Source organism: Mesoplodon bidens, assembly GCF_964165515.1.
Source record: "Mesoplodon bidens genome assembly, chromosome: 6".
NCBI lineage: Eukaryota > Metazoa > Chordata > Mammalia > Artiodactyla > Ziphiidae > Mesoplodon > Mesoplodon bidens.
This window is the reverse complement of record NC_138162.1, coordinates 68,051,017-68,065,089: the sequence shown is the minus strand read 5'-3', so window position 1 is coordinate 68,065,089 and position 14,073 is coordinate 68,051,017. Positions and strand designations below refer to the sequence as shown.

The window sequence follows — 14,073 nt, the reverse complement described above, 5'->3', positions numbered from 1 at the left end:
ATAGACAACACATCATCCCAAATTGAGGAGCCAAGAGTCCGTGCTGTGCCTCTGAGGTGGGAGAGCCAACTTCAGGACACTGGTCCACAAGAGACCTCCCAGCTCCACATAATATCAAACGGCGAAAATCTTCCAGAGATCTCCATCTCAACAGCAGCACCCAGCTTCACTCAACGACCAGCAAGCTACAGTGCTGGACACCCTATGCCAAACAACTAGCAAGACAGGAACACAACGCCACCCATTAGCAGAGAGGTGGCCTAAAATCATAAAAAGTCCGCAGACACCCCAAAACACACCACCAGACGTGGACCTGCCCACCAGAAAGACAAGATCCAGCCTCACCCACCAGAACACAGGCACTAGTCCCCTCCACCAGGAAGCCTACACAACCCACTAAACCAACCTTAGCCACTGGGGACAGACACCAAAAACAACGGGAACTACGAACCTGCAGCCTGCAAAAAGGAGACCCCCAACACAGTAACATAAGCAAAATGAGAAGACAGAAAAACACAGAGCAGGAGAAGGAGCAAGATAAAAACCCACCAGACCTAACAAATGAAGAGGAAATAGGCAGTCTACCTGAAAAAGAATTCAGAATAATGATGGTAAAGATGATCCAAGATTCTATTTCCCAGATCCAAAATCTTGGAAATAGAATAGACAAAATGCAAGAAACAGTTAACAAGGATCTAGAAGAACTAAAGATGAATCAAGCATCGATTAAAAACACAATACATGAAATAAAAAATACTCTAGATGGGATCAATAGCAGAATAACTGAGGCAGAAGAACGGATAAGTGAGGTGGAAGATAAAATAGTGGAAATAACTGCTGCAGCGCAAAATAAAGAAAAAGAATGAAAAGAACAGAGGACAGTCTCAGAGACCTCTGGGACAACATTAAACGCACCAACATTCGAATTATAGGGGTTCCAGAAGAAGAAGAGAAAAAGAAAGGGACTGAGAAAATATTTGAAGAGATTATAGTTGAAAACTTCCCTAATATGGGAAAGGAAAGAGTTAATCAACTCCAGGAGGCACAGAGAGTCCCATACAGAATAAATCCAAGGAGAAATACGCCAAGACACATATTAATCAAACTGTCAAAAATTAAACACAAAGAAATCATATTAAAAGCAGCAAGGCAAAAACAACAAATAACACACAAGGGAATCCCCATCAGGATAACAGCTGATCTCTCAGCAGAAACTCTACAAGCCAGAAGGGAGTGGCAGGACATAATTAAAGTGATGAAGGAGAAAAATCTGCAACCAAGATTACTCTACCCAGCAAAGATCTCATTCAGATTTGATGGAGAAGTTAAAACGTTTACAGACAAGCAAAAGCTGAGAGAGTTCAGCACCACCAAACCAGCTTTACAACAAATGCTAAAGGAACTTCTCTAGGCAAGAAACACAACAGAAGGAAAAGACCTACAATAACGAACCCAAAACAATTAAGAAAATGGGAATAGGAACATACATATCGATAATTACCTTAAATGTAAATGGACTAAATGCTCCCACCAAAAGACACAGATTGGCTGAATGGATACAAAAACAAGACCCATATATATGCTGTCTACAAGAGACCCACTTCAGACCTAGAGACACATACAGACTGAAAGTAAGGGGATGGAAAAAGATATTCCATGCAAATGGAAACCAAAAGAAAGCTGGAGTAGCAATTCTCATATCAGACAAAATAGACTTTAAAATTAAGACTACTAGAAGAGACAAAGAAGGACACTACATAATGATCAAGGGATCGATCCAAGAAGAAGATATAACAATTGTAAATATTTATGCACCCAACATAGGAGCACCTCAATACATAAGGCAAATACTAAGAGCCATAAAAGGAGAAATCAACAGTAACACAATCATAGTAGGGGACTTTAACACCCCACTTTCACCAATGGACAGATCATCCAAAATGAAAATAAATAAGGAAACACAAGCTTTAAATGATACATTAAACAAGATGGACTTAATTGATATTTATAGGACATTCCATCCAAAAACAACAGAATACACATTTTTCTCAAGTGCTCATGGAACATTCTCCAGGATAGATCATATCTTGGGTCACAAATCAAGCCTTGGTAAATTTAAGAAAATTGAAATTGTATCAAGTATCTTTTCCGACCACAATGCTATGAGACTAGATATCAATTACAGGATAAGAGCTGTAAAAAATACAAACACATGGAGGCTAAACAATATACTACTTAATAACGAAGTGATCACTGAAGAAATCAAAGGGGAAATTAAAAAATACCTAGAAACAAATGACAATGGAGACACGACGACCCAAAACCTATGGGATGCAGCAAAAGCAGTTCTAAGAGGGAAGTTTATAGCAATACAATCCCACCTTAAGAAACAGGAAACATCTCGAATAAACAACCTAACCTTGCACCTAAAGCAATTAGAGAAAGAAGAACAAAAACATCCCAAAGTTAGCAGAAGGAAAGAAATCATAAAAATCAGATCATAAATAAATGAAAAAGAAATGAAGGAAATGATAGCTAAGATCAATAAAACTAAAAGCTGGTTCTTTGAGAAGATAAACAAAATTGATAAACCATTAGCCAGACTCATCAAGAAAAAAAGGGAGAAGACTCAAATCAATAGAATTAGAAATGAAAAAGGAGAAGTAACAACTGACAGTGCAGAAATACAAAAGATCATGAGAGATTACTACAAGCAACTCTATGCCAATAAAATGGACAACCTGGAAGAAATGGACAAATTCTTAGAAATGCACAACCTGCCAAGACTGAATCAGGAAGAAATAGAAAATATGAACAGACCAATCACAAGCACTGAAATTGAAACTGTGATAAAAAATCTTCCAACAAACAAAAGCCCAGGACCATATGGCTTCACAGGTGAATTCTATCAAGCATTTAGAGAAGAGCTAACACCTATCTTTCTCAAACTCTTCCAAAATATAGCAGAGGGAGGAACACTCCCAAACTCATTCTACGAGGCCACCATCACCTTGATACCAAAACCAGGCAAGGATGTCACAAAGAAAGAAAACTACAGGCCAATATCACTGATGAATATACATGCAAAAATCCTCAACAAAATACTAGCAAACAGAATCCAACAGCACATTAAAAGGATCATACACCATGATCAAGTGGGGTTTATTCCAGTAATGCAAGGATTCTTCAATATACGCAAATCAATCAACGTGATACACCATATTAACAAATTGAAGGAGAAAAACCATATGATCATCTCAATAGATGCAGAGAAAGCTTTCGACAAAATTCAACACCCATTTATGATAAAAAACCCTGCAGAAAGTAGGCATAGAGGGAACTCTCCTCCACATAATAAAGGCCACATATGACAAACCCACAGCCAGCATCGTCCTCAATGGTGAAAAACTGAAACCATTTCCACTAAGATCAGGAACAAGACAAGGTTGCCCACTCTCACCACTCTTATTCAACCTAGTTTTGGAAGTTTTAGCCACAGCAATCAGAGAAGAAAAGGAAATAAAGGAAGACAAATCGGAAAAGAAGAAGTAAAGCTGTCACTGTTTGCAGATGACATGATACTATACATAGAGAATCCTAAAGATGCTACCAGAAAACTACTAGAGCTAATCAATGAATTTGGTAAAGTTGCAGGATACAAAATTAATGCACAGAAATCTCTGGCATTCCTATATACTAATGATGAAAAATCTGAAAGTGAAATCAAGGAAACACTCCCATTTACCATTGCAACAAAAAGAATAAAATATCTAGGAATAAACCTACCTAAGGAGACAAAAGACCTGTATGCAGAAAATTATAAGACACTGATGAAAGAAATTAAAGATGATACAAATAGATGGAGAGATGTACCATGTTCTTGGATTGGAAGAATCAACATTGTGAAAATGACTCTACTACCCAAAGCAATCTACAGATTCAATGCAATCCCTATCAAACTACCACGGGCATTTTTCACAGAACTAGAGCAAAAAATTTCACAATTTGTATGGAAACACAAAAGACCCCGAATAGCCAAAGCAATCTTGAGAACGAAAAATGGAGCTGGAGGAATCAGGCTCCCTGACTTCAGACTATACTACAAAGCTACAGTAATCAAGACAGTATGGTACTGGCACAAAAACAGAAAGATAGATCAATGGAACAGGATAGAAAGCCCAGAGATAAACCCATGGACATATGGTCACCTTATCTTTGATAAAGGAGGCAGGAATGTACAGTGGAGAAAGGACAGTCTCTTCAATAAGTGGTGCTGGGAAAACTGGACAGGGACATGTAAAAGTATGAGATTAGATCACTCCCTAACACCATACACAAAAATAAGCTCAAAATGGATTAAAGACCTAAATGTAAGGCCAGACACTATCAAACTCTTAGAGGAAAACATAGGCAGAACACTCTATGACATAAATCACAGCAAGATCCTTTTTGACCCACCTCCTAGAGAAATGGAAATAAAAACAAAAATAAACACATGGGACCTAATGAAACTGAAAAGCTTTTGCACAGCAAAGGAAACCATAAACAAGACCAAAAGACAACCCTCAGAATGGGAGAAAATATTTGTAAATAAAGCAACTGACAAAGGATTAATCTCCAAAATTTATAAGCAGCTCATGCAGCTCAATAACAAAAAAACAAACAACCCAATCCAAAAATGGGCAGAAGACCTAAATAGACATTTCTCCACAGAAGATATACAGACTGCCAACAAACACATGAAAGGATGCTCAACATCTTTACTCATTAGAGAAATGCAAATCAAAACTACAATGAGATATCATCTCACACCAGTCAGAATGGCCATCATCAAAAAATCTACAAACAATAAATGCTGGAGAGGGTGTGGAAAAAAGGGAACACTCTTGCACTGCTGGTGGGAATGTGAATTGGTACAGCCACTATGGAGAACGGTATGGAGGTTCCTTAAAAAACTACCAATAGAACTACCATATGACCCAGCAATCCCACTACTGGGCATATACCCTGAGAAAACCATAATTCAAAAAGAGACATGTACCAAAATGTTCATAGCAGCCCTATTTACAATAGCCCGGAGATGGAAACAACCTAAGTGTCCATCATCGGATGAATGGGTAAAGAAGATGTGGCACATATATACAATGGAATATTACTCAGCCATAAAAAGAAATGAAATTGAGCTATGTGTAATGAGGTGGATGGACCTAGAGTCTGTCTTACAGAGTGAAGTAAGTCAGAAAGAGAAAGACAAATACTCTATGCTGACACATATATATGGAATTTAAGAAAAAAAAATGTCATGAAGAACATAGGGGTAAGACAGGAATACAGACACAGACCTACTAGAGAATGGACTTGAGGATATGGGGAGGGGGAAGGGTAAGCTGTGACAAAGTGAAAGAGCGGCATGGACATATATACACTACCAAACGTAAGGTAGATAGCTAGTGGGAAGCAGCCACATAGCACAGGGAGATCAGCTCGGTGCTTTGTGACTGCCTGGAGGGGTGGGATAGGGAGGGTGGGAGGGAGATGCAAAAGGGAGGGGATATGGGAACATATGTATATGTATAACTGATTAAATTTGTTATAAAGCAAAAAATTTAAAAAAAGTGGAAAAAATGTATCTTTTAGCATATGCTATTATGAAATTAAAAATAGCTTACCTCCCCCATTATTGAATACATTGTTTGAATACACAGAAAAGTGTACATGGTTATTTTCATTTAGTAATATCTGTTGAATTTAAGGTTAATTTTAAAATAATCATTTAGAAATGGTAGAAAATAAATTTAAAAAAGGAGTCATCTGTGGTAAGCAGGATAATTATCCCCTAAACATATTAATGTTCTAATTCCCAAAACCTGTGAATATCTTATGTTACATAGTATAGGGGAATTAAATTGCTAATGAGGAGAATTTGAGTTGGTGGAGATTATTCTGGAGTATTCAGGTGTAATCATAAGGGTTCTCATAAGCAAGAAAGTGAGGCAGGAGAGTAAGAATCAGAATGATATGATCTGACAAAGACTCTGCTGGCCATTGCCACTGCTCGCTTTGAAGATGGAGGAGATATCTGTAATGCAGGAAGCCTTTAGAAGGTAGAAAAGACAAGGAAATGCATTTTCTCCTAGAGCTCCCAGAAAGAAATGCAGCCATGCTATAAACATTTGTGTACAAGTTTTTGTGGACTTATGTTTTCATTTCTCATGAGTATAGGCCTAGTAGTGCAAGTGTAAGATCATAGGGTAAATCTATGTTTATCATTTAGAGAAACTTTCCAAATGTTTTCCAAAGTGGATGGCACCATTTATATTCATTTACATGATATATACATTTATGATATATACATTTATATGTCAGCAATGTTTGAGGATTCCAATTTCTCTACAACCTCAAGAATACTGCTATTATCTGACTTTTTACTTATAATTATCTTAGTGGATCTGTAATGATACCTCACTGTGGTTTTGACTTGTATTTCTCTAATAACTAATAAAGTGAGCATCTTTTTACGTGCTTATTGGCAATTTACAATCTTTTTTGGAAACTGTCTATTCAAATCCTTCATCCATTTCTAGTATCTCATTAATATAGTTAATAAATAACAACTAATTTGTCCTTGAGAGGATATTATTTATTTTTATTTTTAAAATAGACAAACTTTTTAGAGGAGTTTTAGGTTCATGATAAAATTTAGTGGAAGGTACACATATTTCCCATATACCCCCTACCACAACAGTTGCATAACTCCCCCCACTAACAACACCACTGACCAGAGCTGATCAGAGTGGTACGTACGTCTGTTCCAACTAATGAAACTACACTGACACATCATTATCACTCAAAGTCTATAGTTTACATTAGGAATCACTCATGGTATAGTACAGCCAATGAGTTTGGAGAAATGTATAATGATATATATACATCATTATAATATCACACAGGGTACTTTCATTGCCCTAAATATCCTCTGTGCTCTATCCATTCTTCCTTCCCTGCAGTCCCTGGCAACCACTGATCTTTTCATTGTCGACATAGTTTTGTCCTTTCCAGAATGTCATATAGTTGGAATCCTATAGTATGTAGTCTTCTCAGATTGGCTTCTCTCACTTAGTAAAATGCATTTAAAGGTCCTTCATGTCTTTTCATGAATTGATACATCATTTCTTTTTGGCACTCAATACTATCCCATTGCCTGGATATACCACAGTTTATTTATCCATTCACCACTGAAGAACATCTCAGTTGCTTCCAAGTTTTGGCAATTTTGAATAAAGCCTCTATAAACATCCTGTGTATGGATTTTTTGTGGACACAAGCTTTCAGCTCCTTTTAGTAAATACCAAGGAGTATGATTGCTGGATTCTACCATTGTAAGAGTATATTTAGTTTTGTAAGAAACTGCTGAATTGTTTTCCAAAATATCTGTACCATTTTGCATTCCCACCAAGAATGAATGAGAATTCCTGTTGTTCCACATCTTCGTTAGCATTTGGTATTATCAGCATTCTAGATTTTGGCCACTCTAATAGGTGTGTAGTAGTATCTATTTTTTTTTAAATTTACACTTCCCTGATGACATACATAGAACAATGTTTTATTTTTTTTAACCTCTTTCTTGGAGTATAATTGCTTTACAATGGTGTGTTAGTTTCTGTTGTATAACAAAGTGAATCAGCTATAAGTTTACATACATTCCCATATCTCCTCCCTCTTGCATCTCCCTCCCAGCCTCCCTATCCCACCTCTCTAGGTGGACACAAAGCACTAAGTTGATCTCCCTGTGCTATGTGGCTGCTTCCCACTAGCCATCTATTTTACATTTGGTAGTGTATATATGTCCATGCCACTCTCTCACTTTGTCCCAGCTTACCCTTCCCCCTCCCCGTGTCCTCAAGTCCATTCTCTATGTCTGCGTCTTTATTCCTGTCCTGCCCTTAGGTTCTTCAGGACAGGAATAAAGACGCAGACATAGAGAAAGAACCTAAGAGCAATGTTTTATATACTTTTTTGCCATCTGTATATTTTTGAAGGTATCTGTTAAGGTCGTTGGCCAATTTTTAATAAGGTTGTTTTCTTATTGTCAAGTTTTAAGAATTTAAGAGTTCTTCATATATTTTGGATAACAGTCTGTAATAGACTGAATTATTTGTGTCCCTCCAAAATTCATATGCTGAAATCCTAACCTCTCATGCGACAGTATTTGGAGGTGGAACCTTTGGGAGGTAATTAGTCATGAGAAATTATAAATGGCATTAATGCCTTATAAAAAATATTCCAGAGAATTTTCTTGCCGTTTCTGCTATGTGAGGGTACAACAAGAAATTGGCAGTCTGCAGTCTGGAAGAGAGCACTCATCATACATCAAATCTGTTCATGCCTTGAGCTTAGACTTCCCAATCTCTAGAAATGTAAGAAATAAATGTTTATTATTTAAGCCACTTAGTCTGTGCTATTCTGTTATAGCAGTCTAAACTAAGACACAATCCTTTATCAGATGTGTCTTTTGCAAATAGTTTCTTTGAATGTGCCTACCACAGAGCAAAAATTTTCAATTTTAATAAAGTCCACCCTGTCAATTTTTTTTTCATGGAGGGGATACTATTTAATATGGTGGTTTCAGTTATAGAGAACAAATCAGTATACCTTTAATATGATGAGAACTTGGAGAGAAAATAAAAGATACAGTATGGGACTTGGATGTCACCAGAAATTTACACTGATAAGACTGAGAAATTTTCAGGATCATGTTGCTACAAAGCAACTCAGCATCACCCCTGTATCTTTCAAGTAATAAAAACAGAAATATTAATGATGCTTGTTAAGGCAGGTGAATGGGTAGAACTAGCCTGCAGGGTGGTATAAGTTCACAGGCTATAGAATAATATAGATTAGACAATAGTTCTTGGATTAATAAATAGACCAACTACATTAGGTACATTTTTCCCCCCTCTCTGTATTTTATCATAGGGATGATGCACCTTGTTAAGCCCTGTCAATTTGTGTTTCAGCAATTAATTAGCAAGCAATTTCCTTTTATGGTTAAACACAGTCAAATGGACTAAGAAATAACATTCAGAATATAAAAAATTAATAAACAGAAACCTCAATTAGAGTTGGGAAACCAGAATGGGAGCTGTCACACCCTCTGATGACAGTGGAGCCTAACAAGAAGAAAGACCCTTCTTCTTTCCTAGCAAGGTCTCAGCCAATGAAAAGCCAGGAACTCTTTGTTTACTAGAGCCCTTCGATTTCCTTTTCCTCTTTATAAAAGTGTTCTCCTTCCCTTATTGTCATGGGACTTGCACATGGCTCCCCATGTTTGCAGACCCCAAACTGTGATTCTCTGTGATCCTGAATATACCCATTTTTTGCTGGAAAACATAAGACAGCCTATTTGTTTTAGGTCAACAAGAATCAAGCCAGTTTATCTTGGAAGTAGGCATTCTAAACAATTCTGTAATCTAAAATATTGCCTTTATTTTGCATGTCTTAAATTTATATTTATTTTACATAATAATCTCTGAAGTGGCTCATATGACCATGATTAAAATCAATGAATCAAAAACAAACAAAAAAAAAAGGGCTTCCCTGGTGGCGCAGTGGTTGAGAGTCCGCCTGCCGATGCAAGGGACACGGGTTCGTGCCGCGGTCCGGGAGGATCCCACGTGCCGCGGAGCGGCTGGGCCCGTGAGCCATGGCCGCTGAGACTGCACGTCCGGAGCCTGTGCTCCGCAACGGGAGAGGCCGCAACAGTGAGAAGCCCGCGTACCGCAAAAAAAAAAAAAAAAAAAAAAAAAAAATCAATGAATCATGCTTTTCCCTGGCTCTCTGCAGTGCCTATCAGATGGTCAACAATAGCCAATCTGTTTCTTTCAGGGCCCAATTACACTCTGATGGAGATTAAGAGCCACACACAAACCCTCTCTAAAGAAGGGGGAATGGATTTGTTCAAATAGAACCTCTTATTCACCCTTAAGAAAGGATATTGTGTTGAAGCCATAGAGTGATTGCAGAGTGCTAAATAGGCACGTTGGATTCAATCATAGCTGGAACCCTTAGTCTTTAACTGTGCAGAAGCTTGGATCAAAATCCATCATTTATCTAAGAAATAATACTGGGCAATAAGGGGTTAACATCTTCCAGAAGTTTGAATTCTAACTTTTTTGACAAGCAGAGGATTCCTAAAATTTCATTTTATATTTGCACAAGAAAAAAAGCCTCATATTTCCCCTTTGTTTTTTCTTCTTTTAAATTTCTTAAGCTTTTTGAGGAATAAAAATTCAGCGACCTAGGAAAATTCAAAGAGGTATACAAAACAATCAACATGTTCATTTCCCAAATGGTACTTTGATAGTGAAAGTAGATGGATCAAAAATTCAGACCTGGGCTTCCCTGGTGGCGCAGTGGTTGAGAGTCCGCCTGCCAATGCAGGGAATACGGGTTTGTGCCCCGGTCCGGGAAGATCCCACATGCTGCGGAGCAGCTGGGCCCGTGAGCCATGGCCGCTGAGCCTGCACGTCCAGAGCCTGTGCTCCGCAACGGGAGAGGCCACAACAGTGAGAGGCCCGCGTACCAAAAAAAAAAAAAAAAAAAAAAAAATTCAGACCTAACTAGATGCGTCAGCCACTCTCTTTAGGAAAACATAGCTTAAGAGAGAGATTGTTTTGAGTCAATATTAGGTAAGCATGTTAATTTTGCAGGTATTGATAGGTGAAACCGATTTCATTAAGCCTCATTTTAGGAACAGAATGTGGTGGAAAGAGGACTGAATAAGGTGGCTTCTTATTAAATCAATCTGTGGGCTCTGCGTATAGTTCCAATGCAACCCATTTTTATTTTATGAAACTTTGGCAGGTGGTCCATTTTCACCTCATTTTTGAAACTAATTGAGTTGTGTTCACTGAATTGGTAAGAAAACATTGTATTAAAATCCAAACATACAAAAATTACTTTATCCTGTTTAAGTATCAATAGATTGTTATAATTATACAAACACTCCTGCTGATCTGAGTTTTTGTTTCATAGCTGGAAGTACTTAACCCAATATTAGTGCATCGCTTCAATTGGGCAGATTCTTATACTCAATAGTTTGTTTTGACCATTCTCATTCCGATTCTTCTTCCATCCTCTCTACCACATTTCATTTGATTAGGGCTGAATTTACATGATTTATTGCTATTCATGTAGAAATTTTACATCACCTCTGTAGACAGAGCACTCGAGGTCCTGCATATAAAACAGACAATTGTCTTACATGTAAGATTAAAGTAATGAAATATGGATCACAAGTAGTAATAGCTGTATATGTGTGAGTATGTGGATTTATAGTTCCAAGAGCATATGTAATTGAATGTATTGCTTGTTCAAGCATTCTGAGGTGTTGGATATAAACATTTCCAACAATCTATTAGTATTTGCATAATAATGATACTGTCCTATTTCTATTACTCTATTCACTATACTATTTATATTCAATATGTTATTGAAGTGACTTAAGTACAGAGCTTACAAAATAGGATATAACCTATTTTATGCAGGTTTTTATCCAGAGAAATCTATATTAACTCTCATTTTTCTGCTTCTCTTATACAACACCCATAATACTAGTCCTTAATACAGCAATATCTTTAGGTTAACTTTTGTATCATGAAAAAAAAGATGACCATATTGAACAGAGTGAATAGCTGAGTAAAATCCTCTCAAAGTTCATAAGCCACAAAGAATGTGTATGTGAGGTGAGGTAATTTTCCTTTAACAAGACCCTTAAAATTACCAGAAGACCTACTTTTCACCCTATTTATCAGCTAGTTTGCCAAAAATAATAATGATCTTGAAATAATCATTTCCAATACGCTCAGCTATATTACAGTTATATATTTGAAACTCTCCCTTTAAAAAGTCATTTAAAAACTTTCCCTTATGATCAGGTTTGGGGGTGCAGTTGTTGTCATGTTAATGTTGTTGAGGTATTCCTAAAGTTTGCACTAGAAACAGTTTCTGCAGAAAAAACCTTGCAGTAATGACCCAGTGACACTGATGGAACCACTAACAGCAAATCCTAATGCTTTTCCCTCCCAGGCACTAGACCATCCCAGAGTTTTTTTTACTCCACTTCCTAACAGTACTTTTCGGTCATCAATATTAATTGGACAAACACTGTTTGCATCATTATAATAAGCACTATTTAACTCCACTATCTTCTATTTTCAACAATACAACAACCTCTCACCACTCCCTTCAACCTTAGTACTGGAGAAGAGAAGGTTTGGGGAGCATGGGGTTTAAGTGCACACTTTCAGAGGAATCATGCTGAAGTCATCAACATAAAGCCTCTCAAGACAGGATAGTCAAAATAACGTTAGGCTCTTTTAAAAAAATCAAGATTTTTCTTTACCTCTCACAAAATGAGAACACGCTCTTTAAAAGCACAGTTTATGACAACCTTATGCCAAAATATTATTCATCAAATATTTATTTCATTTATTTTAGGTCCATGTCCAAAAAAGGAAATTTTAATCATTTGTTAGAAAATATAATTTGATAATTTTATTCTATATTACATTAGAAAGTTAGCTCCAAAACACAACCAAAGACTATGAAAATTAAAGAAACTACTAGAAATCCTTCAAGCCATTCTCAGGGATGAACTGAATAATTTTTTTGCCTATTGTTAAATATCTGAAACATAAGAAAGACATAAAGAATAATAGAGTGAACTTCCATGTCCTTACAATCCAGCTTAAAAATGGAACTTTATCAATAAAATTAAAACCTTCTGAACTGTGTTTCCAAACTACTGTACATCGTCCCCTTACCCCCTCAGGTTACTAGCCACCTATTTAGTAGTTATATTTCCAGTGCTCTTCCTACATATATAAATATCTCTAAACAATAACAGTACAGTTTACCTGCTTTAATAATATACATGAATAGTATCATCCTTTAAGAATACTTTCGCAATTGCTCAGCTTTAAGTTTATGGAAGTCATCTAATGATGTATATTTATATATGTATGTATATATGTATATATCAATATGTATATAAATTTTGATAGACAATTAAGTTGATAGACATTTAGAATGTCTCCAGTTTTTGACTTTTAAAATGCTAATGTAGATGTATGTGTATTTGTGGATGATATACATGAGAGTCAATCTAGTTTACAGGAGAATTTCCCAGATTCCACAAATACTGTCTTTTGCCCTCTTTATAACCTTTACAATTCAAGTCTCTGGGTATCTGGTGTTGATAAATGTGCACAGAATAGCCACATCCAATTCTTACTTCCTCTTAGGATCTTGTCAAAGATTTTCCTTAAATTCTTTACTCTTAGCTATGAGTGTACAAGAATGTTTCTTGTATTTCATTCAGAAGTTGTTTTGTATCCAATTTGTACTGGGAAGGTGGTTTGAAATACCTTGTGTGTCACATTGCTGTAAGGGACCATATTAAGACTGTGGATTATGAGACGACAGCTAGTATGATATCATGTCCTCTTTTATTTTGTTAGCTCCATCTTCATGTCATTTTTTTACCATAGGGTGAAAAGTACATCAAACAATTCTGGTAGAGAGGAGGGAGGACATGAGAGGAATGTGTGCTGTGTGTCCTTTGTGTGTGTACTGCACATCATAATTGTGGATGACCTTAACATGTATTCCATTGTTAATAGACAGGGGCATGGTTTGGTCAATTTAAAAATATGTTTTCACTAACCAGATGCACATTTTCTCATGGAAGGCTTATAAATATCTTATTTCTCTTAGTTAAATAACCTGAAAACAGGCATCTTAGAATTATATATTATTATACATTTATATTGTGGTAAATTTTCTTTGGGTAAAATAGCTAAGTTCTTTGGCAAAATAAAAATCTGCAAAAGTTCCATTTCTACTTCGGCATTTTCTAACCATCTGATTTGAGTTATTGAAGAACTTATGAATGAGAAATCTGTATCTTGGTATTTTCCATCTTGTTTCATAAATTTTAGTTCCTTCTGATGTTAGCAAACAAAATCCAAAATCTTTTTGGGCCAAATAAATTTGGGGAACATTCAAAGTACT

The 14,073-nt window shown here is 36.5% G+C and overlaps 1 protein-coding gene across 3 annotated transcripts in view; it reads right to left on the bottom strand.

Annotated features, from left to right (window-relative positions):
- The window catches only part of PTPRD (protein tyrosine phosphatase receptor type D), a 2,148,730-nt gene that overhangs the window by 1,884,186 nt on the left and 250,471 nt on the right, over positions 1-14,073 (bottom strand). The window lies entirely within an intron of this gene.